This window comes from Protopterus annectens, chromosome 11.part0, assembly GCF_019279795.1.
Source record: "Protopterus annectens isolate FY-2018-M chromosome 11.part0, PAN1.0, whole genome shotgun sequence".
Classification (NCBI taxonomy): domain Eukaryota; kingdom Metazoa; phylum Chordata; order Ceratodontiformes; family Protopteridae; genus Protopterus; species Protopterus annectens.
Window position 1 is genome coordinate 1,087,339,351 of NC_056745.1, and position 20,023 is coordinate 1,087,359,373.

Sequence of the window (20,023 nt, forward strand, 5' to 3'; positions counted from 1 at the left end):
TGCCCTACATTTGTTACTGGTGTGTGTGGTATTATTGACAGCTGCAGACTGTATGGGGCAGGGTTTACAGTTCACGGTGTCAGGCCACGGCCATGTGACCTGTGTCTGCCAGGCACTAGCAGGCAGAGGTCCAGATTGGGTACTGTCTGATGACACATGTCCATTGGAACTGTGTCCCTGTTGGGACTGTCCAGGACCACATGCACATAGCCTGCTATGTCCTGGTGTGGACAGCATAGCACCAGCTGCACTGCTGCTGCTACTGCCATTATGGGAGCGGGCATGTGATGTAACATGTTCAATAAGACCTTCAACAGGTGATGTAGCTGGCCTACGTCCACTTGCCTGATGCCTCACTCCCACCACATGTTCAACCACAGACATTCAACGCTCAAGAACTGACATGCCACGGTCAAGGGCTCCCACCATGTCACCCAATCGTCTATCCAAAGTAGTCCAGAAAAGCAGCAAATCCCAAAAAGGGCAGACATCCTTGACCAGTATTAATAAGAAACTTAGGTCCCTCATGAAATCATCTGAGGCTAACTTCAACAGGAAAATAGGCAAGGATTCGAAAGATAACCACAAAGCCTTTTTTGGCTATGTCAAGGATTTAAGTGGTAACACCCACATTTGCACTGTGCCAGTGCAATATAGCACAAAATATACTGAACCTACTAATATCGCCAACATCCTTGCAGATACAGTCAGTGCAAACTTCACCCCCTAAAGAGCCCACAACAATACCCATAAAGTACAGTATCCCAGACATCAGAGATACAGGTGGAAATAGCTCTCTCAAACGGCAAAACACAGTGTCAATGGAGGCAGATGATGTCCCAGACTGCATCTTCCAAACACTACAAGATGAACTAACCCCCCATCTAATTAAGCTTTTCAACCTCAGCCTCTACACAGGCTACATGCCCTTACAATGGTGCATAGCAATGGTTATTCCACTCCACAAAGGTGGAACCACAACTGACCATGGTAACTACCACCCCATGTGCCTGACTAGCCTGATCTGCAAAGCTATGGAGCTCATCCTCATGGCACTCATTAACAAAGACATAGGCAACCTCCAAACTCTTGACCCAACCCAGGTCAGCTTGGTTGAGTGTAGATCATGCCTACTGAACCTGTTTGACGTCTTACAGACAGTCACCATGGCATTAGATGAGGGGAGAGGTGGTTCACATATACTAGCTGGACCTCGCCAAGGCTTTTGACACCATTCCCCACTCAGGTATTATTGATAAACTCACCAGCCTGTACATGAACCCATACATCACAGGATGGGTTGCCAACAGGCTTACACATAGAACCCACATGGTAAGACTTGCAGCCTCCAGGTCCAACTCTTAACAAGTCACAACTGGTGTCCCACAGGACTCAGTCCTGGAACCCCTACTGTTTGGCATATTCTTCTCAGAGGTACAGACAAATACAGGTGGACTGCAGCAGACCATGTTTGGCAATGACTGCAAACTGGGAGCCATAATTGACAGTCCAGCTGACACAGACATCCTTCAAAGGGCCTCACAGAGACCAAAACTGGGTGTGAAAGTCATGGCCTCAAGCTAAGTTCCACAAACTTCATGGTCATTCCATTTGGGAAAAACTAAACACCCACATATTAACACATACGTGGCAGCCACCTTAATACAGATGAGGTAATAGGGGATCTGGGGACTAAGGTAGATAGTGATCTCTCCTTTAACAATCATAACTCCAAAGTAGTTAGGACATCCTCCTATGCAGGCCATCTGATTACTAAAGGGTTCGCATCTAGACATACTGAGGTTATAGTGCCCCTTTACTCATCACTCATCAGTCCCATCATAGAGTAGAATAACCCATTTGGGATGTACCTCAGAAGTCACTTCCAACAGCTGGAAGGTCCACGAACATACCTCGCCAAGAGGATTACTGGCCACAAAAATATGTCCTGTGCAGCCAGACTGAATAAACTTCTGCTTTATTCAGTGGCATCTCGTTTACCCAGAGATGATCTCTGCTGGCCAACAAAGCCATGTCCAACTCAGGCTTAATGGATATTCTCCACCTATGGGAAGCCATGTCACAGTGAGCCACACTCTGTAGTGAGCTAAACCCTGCCACAACAATAACTAGAACATGCTGGAGGGACAAATTCCTGTCACAGAAACTCCTCATGCTTTGGAACAACATCCCTAATTACATTATACAGAGCCTCTCACTAACATTCTCCAAGAGACACCTTTAAAAGTGGATGGAGAACAGTAGACACACCCCAGGGATCCCGCCATTGGTTCTGCTCCACAGAGGGACAGTTAATTAATCAATGGGGTGGCAAAAGCTGACACATTTTGGCTAGGCTTATGAAAGCCCTTGGGCAGTTAGCCAAGTACCTACCTATGAACCTATGAACCTATACATACAGTATCAGCACATGCTGATAGCTTCATTTACTGTTCAGGTGTTGACTTAGCTTGTGCCATAGCAATTGTGTGTGCAATAGTTGAGGGCTGCCTATGTTGGATGCACACAGTAGACTGCCTATTCATGACAATTACAGGTAGTCTTGTGTGTATGCCATCCATTTTTACTGTGTGTGCAGGTGGAGAAAGGTATCAGTCCCTAGGCGCCTACACTGTCAGTGTGTGTGCTATACGTTCACTCCATGTCAAGGCATGGGCATACTGGGCATGCCTCCATCTGCCTACTGGGGCTGGCTCAGGGTGTTCATGGTCTGAGTACCTCTGTGCCTGTGGGGTCCTCGGCAATGGTGGTGGGCTGTGAGGGCCTTCATCATTCTGTCCTTGCTGCAGCTGTTTCCGCAGGATCATATTGTGTAGCATGGCACATACTATGAAGATGTGGGCACACGTGCCTGGAGAGTACTGCAAGGCTCCACCAGATATAAGCAACAGAACCGTGATTTATGCATCCCAAACACACGCTCTATGATTATTCTGGTTTGTGTGTGTGCCTCATTATGGCATTCTTGCATGGATGTGTGTGCATTTCTGATGGGAGTCATCATCCACGGTTCCAGTGCATAGCCAGCATCCCCCACCATGTGGCCATTTGGGATGTCCCCCCTGACAAATACCTGATACAGCTGTGAGGCATGCCAGATGTGGGAGTTGTGATAGCTTCCAGGGCAGCCAGGACACACATCCATGATAATGCCCTGGGCATTGCACACAACCTGGCAGTTGATGGAATGGTATCCCTTGCGGTTTATATAGTGCCTACCCTGCTCACTGGGTGGTGACTTGATGTGTATGTGCGTGCAGTCTATTGCACCCAGTACCTCCGGGTATTCTGCCATACGATGGAAGAGACGCATATATCTGGCCATCTCCTCCTGCATTCAGGGGAAGTATATGTGCACATTGGCATGTGGTAACATGGCATCCAGAAACTGGTGAAGTACCCTGGATGCTGATACCTGTGAGATCCCCATGATATCCTAGTTGGCCTTTGAAAGGTACCTGTGGCTAGTATTCTCAGGCTTATACATACCTTCGTATCCACTGGGATGGGTTCCCCTCTGTTTGTTCTGGCTCTGAGGCGTGGCCCACACAGCTCCACAAGTTACTGTAGGGTGTCCCTGTCCACCCTTTAATGCTCTACTCTCTCCAGATCATGTAGCCCCTGGTAGGTTACCCTGGGTCTGAACACTCTTCTCCTCCTCTGGTGCCTGAGGTGGTTGTCAGCATCATCTTCCACTCCTCCTTCAGTCTCCAACACATGCTGGTGGATCAAAGATATGGCAGCCCCTAACATGTACATATTAAAAGTTCCCCGTATGTATACACCAATGGTGCAGAGTGTATGGGAAAACACAAATGTGTGTGAGGCACTTTCACACTTTATACTATTGTTCTATGGATGCTGCTGATGTCATTGGCTGTGTATGAGGAATTCCAGCTGCAGGGTATCTTAATTATGGGTTTTACAGTGAGTATTGCAAGTGTGGGGACTGTAGTGTGGAGTTATGCTTTCCTGCCTTGATTAATCTGTTATCCTTTAATTCACTTTTAAACCTGGATCCCCTCCCATTGTCAGGCATGCATCCACCTGCCAACTTTCTTGTTTTGTACTTTCCCTACCCAATCATGTGTTGCAAAATGTGTTTTGTAGCTGATATAATGGAATTATGCTTTGTTCTGCTTTGACACTTTACTGTTTTCTTTGCAGTACAGCCCCTCCCCTTTCTTGTTCTGCAGGTAGCTGCTTGCAGCCTTGTTAACTGCTGTCAATGGCCCACTGTAGGTTCCTAGGTGTTAATTAGTCATTTGTACTCCAATTTCCCTGCTGCAGCATTTCCTTATTTTTTTCCTATATCCTTCCTGCTTCCAGCTCCAGTGCACACTGCGCAAACCCATTTACCAAGTTTAAGCGCGTTTTAATCTCTGTTCACATGCATACTCGATTACCTTGTGTGCTCTCAGCTAAGCAAAGCTATAGCCAGTTCAACACACCCTTTCCTGCAGCTTTTCTTAGCTACAGGAAAACAGGAATAGTAATGCTCTAATCTGCTTACAGCAAAGGTGACACACCCCTCTCTTGATGTCATTTTTAACTCAAGGTCACACCTCGGTGTTATAACACTACGCTGTGAGGTGCATCCTTACACCAGCAGGGAATCTGTGATTCACTATTACTCCTCTCATTTGCATGGCATTGCCTACTAATTCCTAGCTACCACACAAAACACTGTCACAGCCCCTTAGCAACCCTTGCAACTTGGTGTGGAATAACATGCCTGCCATTGACTATTATGGGGAAATCATGATATGTGTTACATTGCAATTTTATTTTATATTCTTCTTTTTTCTTTACAATCCTGTTTGCACGCTGCTTCACTGTGCTTAAACCTCACAATAGTGCAAAAAGAAAATTAAATGTTCTATTAAATGTTATATTTTGTACATTTTTTTATGCCAATTGCTATATATTTAGCCATTGGCATATATTAGCAATATACTACCTGTCCCCCCAAACAACCAGAGTGAGTTTACTTTATTGCCTGGATAAACAGACACCATTTTGAAAAGTTCCTCCATGCTGTCCTGACCCACGGCGTGTGTGTTTCACTAGCAGTAATAAAACAGTAATAACCCATTACATTCGTTGTGTGTTCACTTCAATATACTACATATGTTTGGTCGGCTGTCATGGCTCTGATTTTATGTTTGCAAAAATGTAAACCGTTTTTTACGGTTTACATTTCTGCATGCTTACACTATGCCTGCACCACTTCCTGGATCACTAAATACCTTCATTTGCATGCTACACTGCTGCAAATGGGGTAATTAGCATACAGGGGCCGGGAGAAGTGCAGGCATAGCATACGCAGGTAGTGCACGTGGAAACAGCTCGTACCTGGATCGCTCGCCGGCCATATTTGGTGTTGGAACATCAATGCTATGCCTGCACCTGGTGCAGGCTTCATGAATCCCGGGGATTGTGCTTTTTTTCCCAGCTGAACCATGTTTCTGTGGTGCAGCACCATATTCAGCTGTTTATCTAATAATGGCCGAGTAGAGAGGGGGCTACAATTTCTTTGGACACTTGGTAAAACTTGGAACTCCCTCCCTGCTAACCTTACTCTAGTAACTTCCTTAGCCCAATTCAAAAAAAAGTCTCAAACTCTATTTTAAATCACACTGGTTATGTCAATGCTCTAGCCCTGACTAGCTCCTTACTCTAAAATTGTCTATTAAAAATCCTTCATGGTAACTCTAGCTGAGTAAGAATTTGTATGTATATAAACTCATTTAATTCTTGATTTCATGTGACTGTATAACTTGCTTAAATAAGTCTCCAAAAGGATATTTTATCATGTTAAATATTATATGTAATCCTTTTCTGTATGTATGCTGGAGCTTTTCTCCCTGGGCCTCCGCTGAAAATGGACTTGTATGCAGTCGGACTATCCCGGTCAACAAATGTAAAATAAAATAAATAAAATAAAAAAAAAAATAAAATAAATAAAAATATTCATTAAGCAATTAACTGGACTAGCTGAAAATATTTTCTATCTATAGTTGATGTATTGTGGCTGAAGCTGAGTTTATTGTCCATGAATGTGCCTAGTTCTTTAATGGCAGTATTTGTTTTCAGGGGGTGCTATTTATGTTGTTCTTTTAGGGAGGCTGATGTAACTCAAAGAGAACAATACTACATTTTTAAGTAATGAGCTTTAGATATGCTTTGACTTAGTGTGGTTAGGTCCTCTTTGAGACTATTGGAGTTACTTGGGGTGTTAACCACAGCTCTGAGTTTGTGGGCATCAGCACACTTGGTTAACCAGAGTCCATCAACATCATCCACAACATCAGTGAAGTATAAGTCAGAGTAATAATTTTGGAACTGGCCTCTGGGGGATGTCACTGCTGACAACTCTTTGAGGAAAATATGTCACCTCCCTTAAGAGAATGGGTTCTGTATTTTAAGCAGCATGCTATCAAATACGTTTATAAATATCCATTCTTAACTGGAACAGTTTGTAAATGACTCCAGAGTATAAGATAGTGCCATAGATTTTAACCAGGTCCAAAAAGGCTTTATATGGAGCTTTGCCTTTGTACCTCAGTGAATCTTTGAAATAAATTAATCAAGTTAAGTTTCAAAGAACCATACTAGTTAGGTTTGGTGGATTTTAAGCTGCCATTTTCTTGTTTATGAATTCCATAATGTTGTTTTCCATTATTTTACATAAAAGTCTAGTGAAGATAATTGGTGTCTTGATCCTAAGGTCAATAGTTAGGCTACTCTTGCAGAGGGGTCCACCACAGCTTTTCTCCAAGCTTCCGGAATATGACCAGTGGACCAGCTGTGGTTAAATGGGCCTACAAGACAGTCAGTGAAGTAATGTTTCAACTAACAAGAAAACAGATGGCATACTGTTTGAATCCATAGAGCTAGCATTCTTTGTTATGGACAGAACATCTAATATTTGTCCTGTGATTATATCAACATAGTGCAATGCTGAGTATTGTTTCTGAGATTCCTGACAAAATCAGAGAAGGCTTTCTGGTTATCTTTGGAGGTGGTAGCAATATAAAGGTTGTGTTTATACTTTGAAGTTTTGTTGTGATTACTTTTATAAATTGTTATAGAGCTTTTATATGCTGTTTCTACCAAAGAGGTTTATTACTGAAGTTTGCATTATATTTGTGACAAATTAGGATAGGGCATTGATGCATGAGCTTGTGGGGGAGAAAAATCTTGTGGTAAATAATGCCATTTTAGCTACTTGGTCCTCAAGTGGTCGGGAGATTTCAAGTTTCATATGATCAGTAGGTAGCATTAGGAAGCTTACCTTGGATAAGGCCCTGAAGAGATTGCGATTCAAAAACATCTGTAGCTGAGAGCTTATCGAAAATAGTATGGTGCAGTGGTCAGATCTGATCAGCAAGGAGACAACTACAGGTGTAGATCTAGAAGGTGTGGGCCCATAGTAAGATCAGGCACTAGAAGGTCCAGTTTATGGATTGATAGTTGATATTTCCAAGATGTCTTTGTTTGGTTCATTAATCAATGATTCTAATTTGTTAACCCATTACAGCACAGTGACACCTCCAGGTGTTTCTGTAGTTACGTCCTGTAGGCATCAAATATTGCTTGTTCATATTTACATCAATAATTCCAAAACCATGCTAAATACAATGCATTAAAAATTCATCATAAAGCTTACACAATGACAAACACAACTGTATTGATAGCTGACCTCTGTGTAGTGCAGGTAAAGAGTTACAGGCAACTTAGCTTCATATGAAAGTTCTCACCTGGATGAACAAAATGCTGCTGACAGTGTGTGTTTAATTTGTGTGGTTGCTGAGATATTCTAAGATGTTTACAAAATATTACAAACTTAGTAGTTACTGTGTTTACCATGACTTGTAAATTCCAGTTTTAAGACCTAGAACCTTAAAATGCCACCATCATAAAAATATTTTGTGTTGAAGAGCCATTTACACTTCTTTAGTAACTGCTTGGTTCCAGAGATATGCACATTTGTTGGAAATGTGAGAACATAATTTGATTCTAGCAAAAAGCTTAGGCTCCACCCATTGGAAGTTACAGTGCAAACTTACAGAGCTCCACTGGAGGGAATGAGTTAAAGTAGTGTTAATGGGCTGTGGGTATAATGGTAGAGGTTCTGTAGTTGGTCATGATGTGACAGATTGATGTGTCTGCATTTAACAAGGTATGTATGAATACTAGGTCATTATCAAGCTGGTGCATGTGTAAGGTGAAAGAATTATGAATAAAAACAGATATATGCCCCCCCAAGGCAGGGACATCCTCATCTGAGGTTCTAAATGAGTGCTAGGCATTAAAACCATGCACAGAAGGAGTGATATCATTATGATGGAACCATGTTTGTGTGACTATGTAGACATCTATGTTTTCAAAAGACTGGTGGAGGCCTGGTTAGAGTTTGCTAGATTAAAAGATGTGGAAGACTGACTTTGCTGAAATACCTGTGGGGACCAAAAGCATCTTGGTCAATATACAGAAGCTCAGTGGAGATAAATGTGGACCATCCCTTGAGGACTGTCAACAATCCCCCCAAGAGACACACATTGAATCTCACATTAGTGACACCCAGTAGCTGAGCCAGTTGTTGAAATCATTTGACTTCCATTTGTTACTGTGGCATTACTCACAGTGATGACAATATACTGCTCAAGATTGCCACACTGGTGAAGGCCTGAATAGAAGTTGCTAGATTGACAGATGTAGGAGACTGAGTTTGCCTAAAGAACATAACTGTGGGACTGAAACCATCTTGACCAATATGCAGATGCCCAGTGGAGATAAATTCAGATAATTTCTTGAGGATTGTCAGCAACACCCCCCACCAGTGGTCATTCAATGAATCCCACAATAGTGACACCAGAAACTGAGCCAGTCATTGAAATAAGTTGACTTCTGTTTGTATTATGGTATTACTCACAGTGATGACAATATACTATTTAAGATTACTTACCTGTCAACATCTGAAACATACTCAGGGTCAACCATGTCCTTCTTTATACATTCTGGGGAGATGTGTCTTTGGTCATTCACCTGCTGCTGTGGGACAGAACTGATACAGAATGTGATAACTGTACCTTTTTCTTTGCTTATTTCAGACTGTAACATATTTGTTAAACTGCAGTTAAGCCTTAGGAGATCTGTAGCTCAGTGGAATTATACTTGTAAGATGACATAGCGACAAAACAGTTGTATTGATTATTCTATGTAATATGGAAACATATGTATAAAAAGACCTGTAACTTTTTTCTGCTGGAAAATGCAGTAGGATATTCTTGACTCAGGAAAGTGCCTGCAATTGTATAGGGGATATGGCTGGACTAAAAGCTAAGGTCTTTGAGTCACAGACAGAACGTACTGGGTTTGATCCTAGTCATGGTCTGTTTGAAGTTTGCATGTTCTGCCTGTGTGGGGTCCTCCACACCTCCCAAAAAACATGCTGAGTGTTTTGATCTTCAAATTTAATCTCGCCATTTGATCTTGAGAGGTATGCCAGCAGAATGAATCCAAAACTGAATCGAGTTGTGGGCAGCATCAGCACATACTCTAGATGGTGCCTTTCAGGGGATAAAAGAACATGGACCTCAGACTGCAGGCTGTGTTAGGGCTAGACACTTTGTAATGTAAAAATCATCTCTAAGTGATTTGGGTAGGATGACTTATGTTACCCAAAAGGGTCACTGGTATTTAAGAGTTGAAGACCCAGTCTACTTGAACTTATGCCAGAAATTAATGCTAATGGTGTAAGGACTATTGTGAGCTACTGGCTGGCCAATGTCCAGTTCCCAAGCTTGCGTTTCCTAGGATTGCTTTTTGCTGCCAAAACTGGACATAAAACCAATCAATGTGCCAAATATGAGCTAAGGATCACTGCACTGAATACAGCATCACTGACAGGTTGCAAATAGAAGTCTACAACATGATAGCAAGGAGGAGGCTGAACATCATGTGCATCCAGAAGACAAGATGGAAGGTAGACTAGACATCCTGTGTTTCCAGAAGACTAGGTAGGACAATACACCAGAGTCACTTAGCTTTGGATCCAGAGTCTACTACTCAGGGAAGACGGTATGAGTATTATGATGACAGACAGTCTTCTGAAGACTGTGAAGGAAGTTATCAGAATTCGTAACAAACTCATTGCAGTGGAACTTTATGGTAAGGATAAGGTTGTATTCATAATCTCAGCCAAAGACCATAATGGCATTGTGATGGCAAAGAGAAGAGTGAATCCAGGCAGCAGTTGCAGGACAAAATGTTTATTTTATTTATTTTATTTTATTTATTTATTTATTTTACATTTTTTTTAACAACTCCTAGTGGGATGATGTGTCCATGTCCATGGAGAGGCCGGAGACTACTAACTTAAACTACTACTTAACAAGTTAAAAATACAGAATTTTAAAATAAAAAACATTTGCTTTAAATTTCTTCCAGAATGTATAGACACAAGAGTACAATATGAGACTTAGCAGGTGAATAAGATTAGATATTTTACTTAGTTACAGTATTACTACATTATACATGAGAAGCAAAATTAGATTTATGTCTATTAATAGAGAGAGAGATAGGAATAGTTAAGAAGTGGAAGTTGTGGTATACTAGAGTTAGGAGGAGAGGGAGAGGGAGGTCAGAAGAAAGGAAGGAGGGAAAAAAGAAAGAAATTAGCCAGGGTTATAGCAAGAGCATACATAGCACACATAGCAAAATGTGTTACTGTTGATAATATGGAATCTAATTGCTCACAGTGAGACAGAAAAAAATGGGATATTGAGGGCTGTCTGGGCGCACATGGGTGAGGAAGTAAGAAAAAAGGAGAAGTCGTTCTAGATTTCTGTCAGGCAAATGACTTGCTGGTGGCCAACATATGGTCTGCCAAGAGAGGCAGTCACAAGATTACATAGCAAATGCAACTCAAGCAGATTTCCTACTAGTAAGGAAATAATATTGTGATAGAATCAGGTATTGCAAAGACAGACCTACTGAAACTGTCAGCTGCCAGCATAAATCATTGCTGACCACAGTCAGCTGCAAACAGTGGTCAAAGAAGGCTGTAAAGTCAACAGAAACCAGGTTGGTGACCTGGAAGTAGATTGGTGTGAAAACACAGGAGATCAAGGAAGTAATCAAGGTTCTAGCACCCCAGGAAAGTGGAAATAAGTTGTGGTGAAGAATAATGGCAGCATCTCAAAACAGCATGTGTGACGACTATAGAACAGATATGCAGCAGTGCCAGGTATGGAAATACGGTACACAGTGAGAGCTGGTAGTGGGATGCAGAAGTCCAAGAAGTTATAAAAAAGTGGGAGATAGAAAATATGGACTAGGTTTAGAAGTTCTGGATGTCTATCAAAGAGGCTAAGAGAGCAGTTGCAATGGCAAAGAAAAAGGTGTCGGAGAAACTCTACCAGCTTCTGGAAAAATTACAAGGCAGATAGCACAAAGAAACTTTATCAGGTTGCAATGCAAAGAGAGAAAGATAAAGAAGACAGTCATCAGACACCATTCATAAAGGATGCCTGCAACAATTTGCTCAAAAGACCAGAAGACATCAAATGTAGATGGAAGGAGTACTTTTAACAACTTTTCAATAAAGAAAACCACAGAAGCTGTACCACCCCATGTACAGCCTGAAATAAAAGAGGAATAAAAGCCCACCTTAGAAGAAGTAAGAATGCTACTAAGAAAAATGAAATCAGGAAAAAAATCATCAGGTGCAGATGACGTCACAGCAGATATGTTCACGGTGTCGGATGAATTAGGGGAAAATGGCTTTTCAGGTTAGGAGGTATCATGGTATTGAGAGAGATTAGGCATATCTCAGATGTCTGGAGAATAAAAAATTCAGTGCCAGTGTACAAGAACAACAGGGATATTCACAACTGTGGGCAGTACAGTGGTATGAAACTCCCGTCACGCTGCAGGAAAGTGCTGGAGAGGATGATTAATCAATGAATATGCAAAGCATTAAGAAGTAAGATGAGAGATGAGCAGTTCAGAGTCAGATCAGGATACAGCATAACTCGGTATTTACAGTGCAACATATAGTGGAGAAAAAAATGGAGATGAGGAAAGAATCCAACTGGGTATTTCTAGAGCTGGAGAAAGCATATAACTAGGTCCCTAGGAAGTTGATTTGGGCAGTCTTGGGATGGTTCAATGACACAGATAAACTGGTAGAATTAGTTCATCTTTGTGCCCACTGCAGTTTATACTGATGATGGAGTACATTTGCAAACAGGTTGGAAGAGGCAGATGATGTGGCACTATAAGCAAACTCTGAACATGAGCTTCATAAGATGATATGGAATGGAATACAAAATTGAAGGCACTTGGGATAAAACTAGGTACAGGGAAGAAAGCTGTCCTGGCAGCAAATGCTGGGAACCAGAAGAAGCTGAAAATTGAGATAGAAGCAAAAATAGTAGGACAGATTAACTGCTTCCGGTATCTAGGAGGGGTGGTTGAGGAGAAAGGAAGATTAAATGGAGAGATCAAAGCTTAAATCAGAGTATTGTAGCTAAATGGCATAGAGTGTCAAAGGTAGTGTGTAACAGATGAATACCAAAGAAGTTGAAAGATGTAAAAAAAAAAGGGGGGGGGGGATAAGACCAGTGCTTCTGCATTGCACAGAAACCTTGGTAGTAAAGGTAGAACAGTCAAGGAATTTTGAGGTTATGGAGATGAAGTGTCTATGATATGTGGTAGGATTTACACAGTATGACAGCTGAAGAAATGAGGATATCCAAACAGAAGTCAGAGTAGTCCAAATTGCACAGAAAGTCAAAGAAAATAGACTATGGTGGTTTGGCCACATGTGCAGGAAAGCAGATGATGTACACACTAATGAGGTAATGCAATGTTATGTGAAGGAGAGTAAGGTATTACATTGCTAGATATAGGACTGTAAGGTACTACAGTGCTATGCACAAGAAAGTGAGGTACTAAAGTGCTAGACTTAGGACAGTTAGATACTACACTGCTAAATATAGGACAATGGCATAGTACAATGCTAGATGCAGGATTATGAAGTACTGTAGTGCAGCATGTAGGGCAGTGATGTACTATAGCACTTCATATAGGAGAATGAGGTATTCAAATTCAAAGTCAAAAGTCAGAGTAAATTCTTTTGTCATTTAGGACTACACAAGTGCAGCCTAAATGAAATTCTGAGTATCAACTCACCAGAGAGTACATACAAAGCAGGGATAACAAGAACAACATCATAACATTCCAATTACAAAAATGAGCTGCTATGTTAGTTACATAAAAGTGAGACAGTGAAATGATAGGTGTAATATAGTAGGCACCACAAGACTCCATGCTGGATAGTAAGGTATCATAGTATTACATGATATTGAGGTACTACAGTGGTAGATATGGGACAGCAGGGTACAACAGTGGTAGATGCAGGAAACCTGAAGTAGTTTAGTGTTAAATGAGAATGAGATACTACAATACTAGATGTAGGAGAGTAAGGTACTACAGATACCTGTTTAAGCCAATGAAGTATTACAATGATAATTATATAGAGAATAGGGCAATGGAGTGCTGGGTTAGAACATTAAAGTATTACAGTGCTGCATGTAGGTGAGTGAGGTGCTCCAGTACTAGATGAGTTATTACAGTGTTAATTATGTGAGAATGGCATACAATATTGCTAGGTATAGGACATAGAGGTACTGAAGTATGATATGTAGGGCAGAAAGGCACTAAAATGCTATATGTTTGAGAACAAGGCTCTACAGTGTTATGTCTAAGGCAGTGATGTACTATATTGGTAGATGTAGGATAGTAAGGCACTACAGTACAAGATTTAGCCCAGGGAGGTACTACACAGATAAATATAGGACAATAACATAGTATAGTGCTATATGCAGGATAAGGAGGTACTGCAGTGCAACATGTAGGGCAGTGATGTACTATAGTACTTCATATAGGAGAGTGAGGTATTACAGTGTTAGTTACATGAGAATGAGGTACTACTACACTTTATGCAGCACACTGATGCGTTATAGTACTACATGTGGGAGAGTGAGGTATTACAGTGTTAGTTATATGATAATGAGGTACAGAGTGAGGTATTACAGTGTTAGTTATATGATAATGAGGTACTACTACACTTGATCCAGCACAGTGATGTGTTATAGTACTACATGTGGGAGAGTGAGGTATTACAGTGTTAGTTATATGATAATGAGGTACTACTGTACTAGATGTAGGGCAGTGATGCACTATAGTACTACATGTGCGAGAGTGAAGTATTACAGTTAGTTATATGATAATGAGGTACTACTGTACTAGATGTAGGGCAGTGATGTACTACAGTACTATATGTAGGAGAGTGAGGAATTACAGTGTTAGTTATATGATAATGAATTACTACTGTTCTAGATATAGAACAATGAGGCATTGCAGTGCTACATATAAGACAGGGTGGCATTATAAGAATACTTACATTAGAAGGAGGTACTGCAGTGGTTAGAAGGAGGTACTGCAGTGGTAGGTATAAGACAGTGAGATACTACAGTACTGAATGTAGGACAATGAGTATGACATTGTTATTCTGTGACAATGAGGCAATACAGTGCTAGATATAGAATGTTATGTTACAAAACTGCTAGGTGTAAGACAATGGGGTATTACAGAATTTCCTTCTGTTCAGTCAACAAATTCTATAACGAGTCACACTTCAACTTTTTTAACTTCTGGAAGTCTAATTCAAAAATAATTAAACACTCAGAAATTTTTTTGAAGGGGAAGCCTCCTGCATCCTCTATGTGGGATCTTAACAGCTGCATCCCCTGACTTATATATCAACTCCATAGTCATACTAAAGTGCAGAAAAGAGAAAAAAAAATACATGTCCATATGAGTAATGGTGGTTACAAGGAACCACATAAAAAACAAAATTGCACTAAAAATACTCAATGGGAAATGTCTTGCCAAAGTGTCGATAAGTCATAATACAGTGTTAGTTACATTACAATGCGATACTATAATGGTAGATGTTGGAAAGTGTGGTACTACATTCCTCTGTGTAGGATGGGGAGCTATTACAGTGTGAGTTACATTACAATGAAGTACTATAGTGGTAAGTGTAGAAGGGTGAAGTATCACAGTATTAGCTACATTACAACAAGTTATTACAGAGGTGGTGGTGCTGCAGTAGCGTTGTCGCCTCACAGTAAGACGCTGTCCGGTTCGTCTCTCAGCTAGAGCGTCTTCAGCGTGGAGACATGCATAAATGGGCGTTCCTTCATTGAAGGTTGTGCGTCAGGGCTGGCAACTCAGTACATAGAAATCAACTGCCAATCATTAGCCGACCGGAGTTGCGCTGTGGCAACCCCTAACCGGGAAAAGCCGAAAGACACAACAACAACACGGTATTACAGTGACAGATGGACAGTGAGGTATTATGGTGTTATGTGTAAAACTGTGAGGTATTTCATTACAATAAGATCCTGCAGTACTTAAAGGACCATGAGGTACTAGGGTGTTATATGTGTGATGGTATGGTATTACAGTATTACATTACAATGAGGTACTAACAAAGTAAGTGTAGGACAGTGAGGTATTACAGTGGTAGGTGTAGGACAGTGAGGTAACATGGATCTACACAGCTAAATATAGGATTATACACTATGCAGTGCTAGATGTAGGCTGATGAGATTGCAGTGCAATGTATAATATAAAGAGGTAATACAGTGCCACATGTGGGATGGTGAACTATTACAAAAATAGGGTTGCCACCTATCCTGCTTTATGTGGGACAGTCTCTATTTGCAGCTTTCTCTACCACTTCTTGTCTCATCTACACATGGGACAGTTAATAACAGTTTCAGTAGATCAAAATACAGTACACTCATCTTTGGTGCTGGCAGATCAAAATACTGTGGGTTCTATTCCCACAGTAGGTTATTGGATTCATTTTCCACTTCTGACAGTGCAGTGTACATAAGGGGGGGAGGTGCTGAGTTCTACATGTGCCATCATTCAGGTAAGAAGTTAAACCAAGCCCTCACCTGTCTGAGTTTGCTGAAGCTCGGGTGGGTTTAAAAGATACCACTGCACTTATTGAAAGAAGAGTAGGGGAAGTTCCCCAGATTCTTTGACCGAGTTTCCCCTAGTCATTATGACTATCACCTTTGCTCTCCCTTGAAAAGAGGACACTGGCTTAGTGGCACTAACCTGGTTAACAAAGAGTCAATAAAATAAATAAATAAAAGTAAATGACCTGTGGCCATAAAAAAGACTGAATGCACTCCATAGTAGCTGGAACCTCCTTATTAAGCATCCTTTGTATCTTCATATACAAAATTGTCTTGTTAGTGTTCAGAACAGATGAAGTGATTAGGGAAGGCAGGGGTGTTATCAGTTATACCTTTCTGATTGGCTGCTGCTGCTGTAGGGGCATTACCAGGAATGCCAGAGCAGGAAGATAAAAAGTTGCCAAAGTAAAGCAGAATTTTTTGTTTTGAATACTGTAGTTAAGTTCTGTTCAGCTGTCCAAGGCTTCTGGCTTTTTTTGCACAGTCTTTTTCCATACAAACACTGGAAATAGGAACACAAGCAAAAGGTCAGTGAATGGACCTTGCTGCCTTGAACTGCAATTGTTATGTAGCAACATACTGATGAATGAGCTTATGGTGAAGAAAATTATCACAGCAATATAGTAAAACAGATATCTGACTGCTTTATTACTTAAGGGGATCTGTGAATGTTTCCTAGCTATAGTTCATTCATTCTGAGAATGAGTTAGGCTGTGATAAAAAATGGACTTACTACTCAATCAGCTGATAAGCTGTAGTCTCACAGTGCTCAAAGGAAAGTATTTCAGACAATATAACAGCATCAATATGAAAGGAAATAAAGAAAACAGCTACAGCACTGGCCGGAATTCATTAAGTTATACAGCAATGTGTGCTCCTCAATGTACATGTTGCAGTACCTTTTTCAGATTCAGGAACAAACTTAACATTGTACTCTCAGTGCTCTGTCATGAAGACATGACTGCAAAGTGCAGAGGAACAGCGTAGGATTGGCCCTGCAACCATAGTGAATGCTAATGAGGCATTCCAAAAGAGAAGTATATGCTAATTAGCCATGTGGTCCTTCTCCCCAAGATCTGCCTCCAGGAAGGCATAAACACTGAGTGATTCAAGAAATCACTCAGTTGTGTTGATCAGCATGGTCATTCCCACCACATCAAGGTACTGATCACAGCCAAGAGGCCATGTTCAAATACCTGCCATGACTGTTGGATAGGGATCGGAGATGGGGGATTTACTACACCCCAGGGATTATGCTTAATTAAGTTCTTCACCGACAGTGTTATCATGATTGGGGTGGGGGGGATGCACTAGATATCAGGGATTACTCTTGATATAATTTCCATAATGGCCATGACAGCAGTATGTGTACTGGGAGTGGCAGGACACACTAGACATCATGTATTACTGTTTAATAGTAAGTGCCTTAATAGCAGGGATAATATTATAGTGATCAAGAGGTGGAGGATGCATTATACACCAGGGATTACTCTTAATTTTCAATGCTGTAATGGTACCAACATCAGTAAAAGGACTGAGATATGTGCTGGGGGGTGCAATAGACAGTAGGGATAACTCTTAATAGTAAGTGCAGGAATGGTACTGACAGTATTACAGTGATTGGGCTGTGAGGATACACTAGCCACCAGGGCATACTAGATAGGTGCTGTAATAGCACTTCAACTATTATAGGGGTTGGAGGAACCAAAGGAGAGCAGACAGCATTATGGCGATTAGTAGGGAAGGGAATATGCTAGGCACCAGCGATTGCTCTGAATAGAAAGTGCCTTAATGACACAGACAGCATTACATTGTTTGGGAGGTGGGGGATCCATTACATACCACATATATTCTTAATAGCAAGTGCTGTAATGACAGCAACAGTATTATGATAATTGGGTTGGGGGGACAGGAACACACTGGCCATCAGGGCATACTAAATAGGTGTTGTAAAGGCACATCAGAGGTGGGGCGAACCAAAGGAAGGCAGAAAAGTCAGAGACAGGTGCGGAGACTCTGGTGTGTGTGGGTGTGTGTTTATGTTTTGTGTACTTCAGTATGTGGGGGGAGTACCCCTTCCTACATGAGCAGTAGTTTACTGCTGTGAGATGCTGATCAATAATGATCTACACATTAGGGTAGTAAATACAATTCATCGTGGCTAACATACCTCTGAATCACAAGTTGGCACACCGTGGGTGTAGTGCCTTTTTAGCATGAGCCACCACTTGTACTAAGCCCTTTAATGAATCTCTGGGAACGTGTGTGTGTGTGTGTGTGTGTGTGTGTGTGTGTGTGTGTGTGTGTGTGAGTGTGTGTGGTGCCTATCTCGCTCTTTCTGTCTCTCACTTTGTATGTATACAAACAAATAAGTACAGACAGTAAGTAACTTTTACAGGCCTGAGTCCAGAATTGTACTAACTCTATGTAATTGGGAATGCTGTCATTTCTTCCTAAGCTTGTTTTGGAATGCACTGCAGATGGTCGACTTCTATGCTAACTTTTTCCATTTGAAGTGACATTTCTGACCACTAGGCAATCTTTTGCTGTTCCTTTGCACCTCCTGTATCCTGTTAAGTATTTGCTTTCACATTTTATTAGAAAATGCTGTGTTAACTAGGCAAATTAAACCGAGGATACAACTTATCCCTTCTTTGAAAGAAAAAATGAAGTCTGAATTTTTCCTAATCATGATTTTGTCCAGGTACTCATTCGGTCAAAAGGATGGGCAAAGGCTCTAAAATATACATTTGAGCATGTAGAACCCCATGGCTTCTAGAGGCCTAGTAGGCCCCATATCATATCTCTCAACTGTCCAGATTTTCACAGAATGTTTAGATTTTTGAGTCATATTTTTGGTCTGTTCCTCATAACAGTTTTGTTTTTCTGGCAAATCACTCAGATGATCTGAGGACTGAAGTCACTAAATAGTGACTTATATTTGCATTTCAGACTTCATATCCTTCAGAAAGTGTATGTTAAAACAGACCCTGACACTCTAGAAACTTTCTAAGTTTATAAAAGCAATATTTAAAATATACCCCACTGTCTGGACCTTTGTCCCCCTATTTTGTCAGGCCTTGTCCAGATTTCTAGCACTAAGAAGTTGAGAGGTATGCCCCAGATCCCCCTGCTTAAGTTAATTTATTTTGTCCAGAGATATTATGGTCAACTCTTGGTCACACCCACTAATATTTCTCAAGTTTGTTCATACCCCTTGTGTTCCACATCTGAAAGAGTGGCAAACCTATTACTGAAACAGTTACATGACAATGAGGTACTACAGTGCTAAGTCTAGGGTACTGAGGTACTGCTGTACTAGATGAAGGACATTAAAATGCTGCAGTGTTAGATTTGACAGTGATGTTCTGCATGATTTAAATATACAACAGTGAAACAATAACTAATGTGTTCAATGTAAGATGGTGAGATGCTACAATGCAACACGTAAGGCAGTGATATAACACCTGCAGAGAGAGAGATTACAGTGGTACTAGGTTCATATATTCTTAGTAAGCTTAAAGCTAAAGGAAGCCATTGAGAAACTCAGCCACATCACCCACTGATGGGAGACTAAAAATGTCCCCCATTATGAAGAATTTCTCTGTATATCCCTAGTGAAAATTTGTGATCTCTTATCCAGTCATCTATGCTGCTTTTAAAGGTTGCTAGAGAAGAACTCTGCTTGATATGTAAGTTCAACCAGTTCCCAAAATGACGTATGTGGAGTTAGGAACCTAAAACTCCATCAAATGTAGATGATGTGGTAGTACAGGTTTAGGTGTCTAGAATGGGTGTTTGCTAATCACTCAGTTTATTTAGCTGAAGGGGTTCAAAGATTGTTGTATGGTTCATACCACAGAATGCTATGCAGACATCACTCCTCAAGAGTCTGTATGACAGTGAGTGAAGGGTCAGAGCTTTTAGTGCTT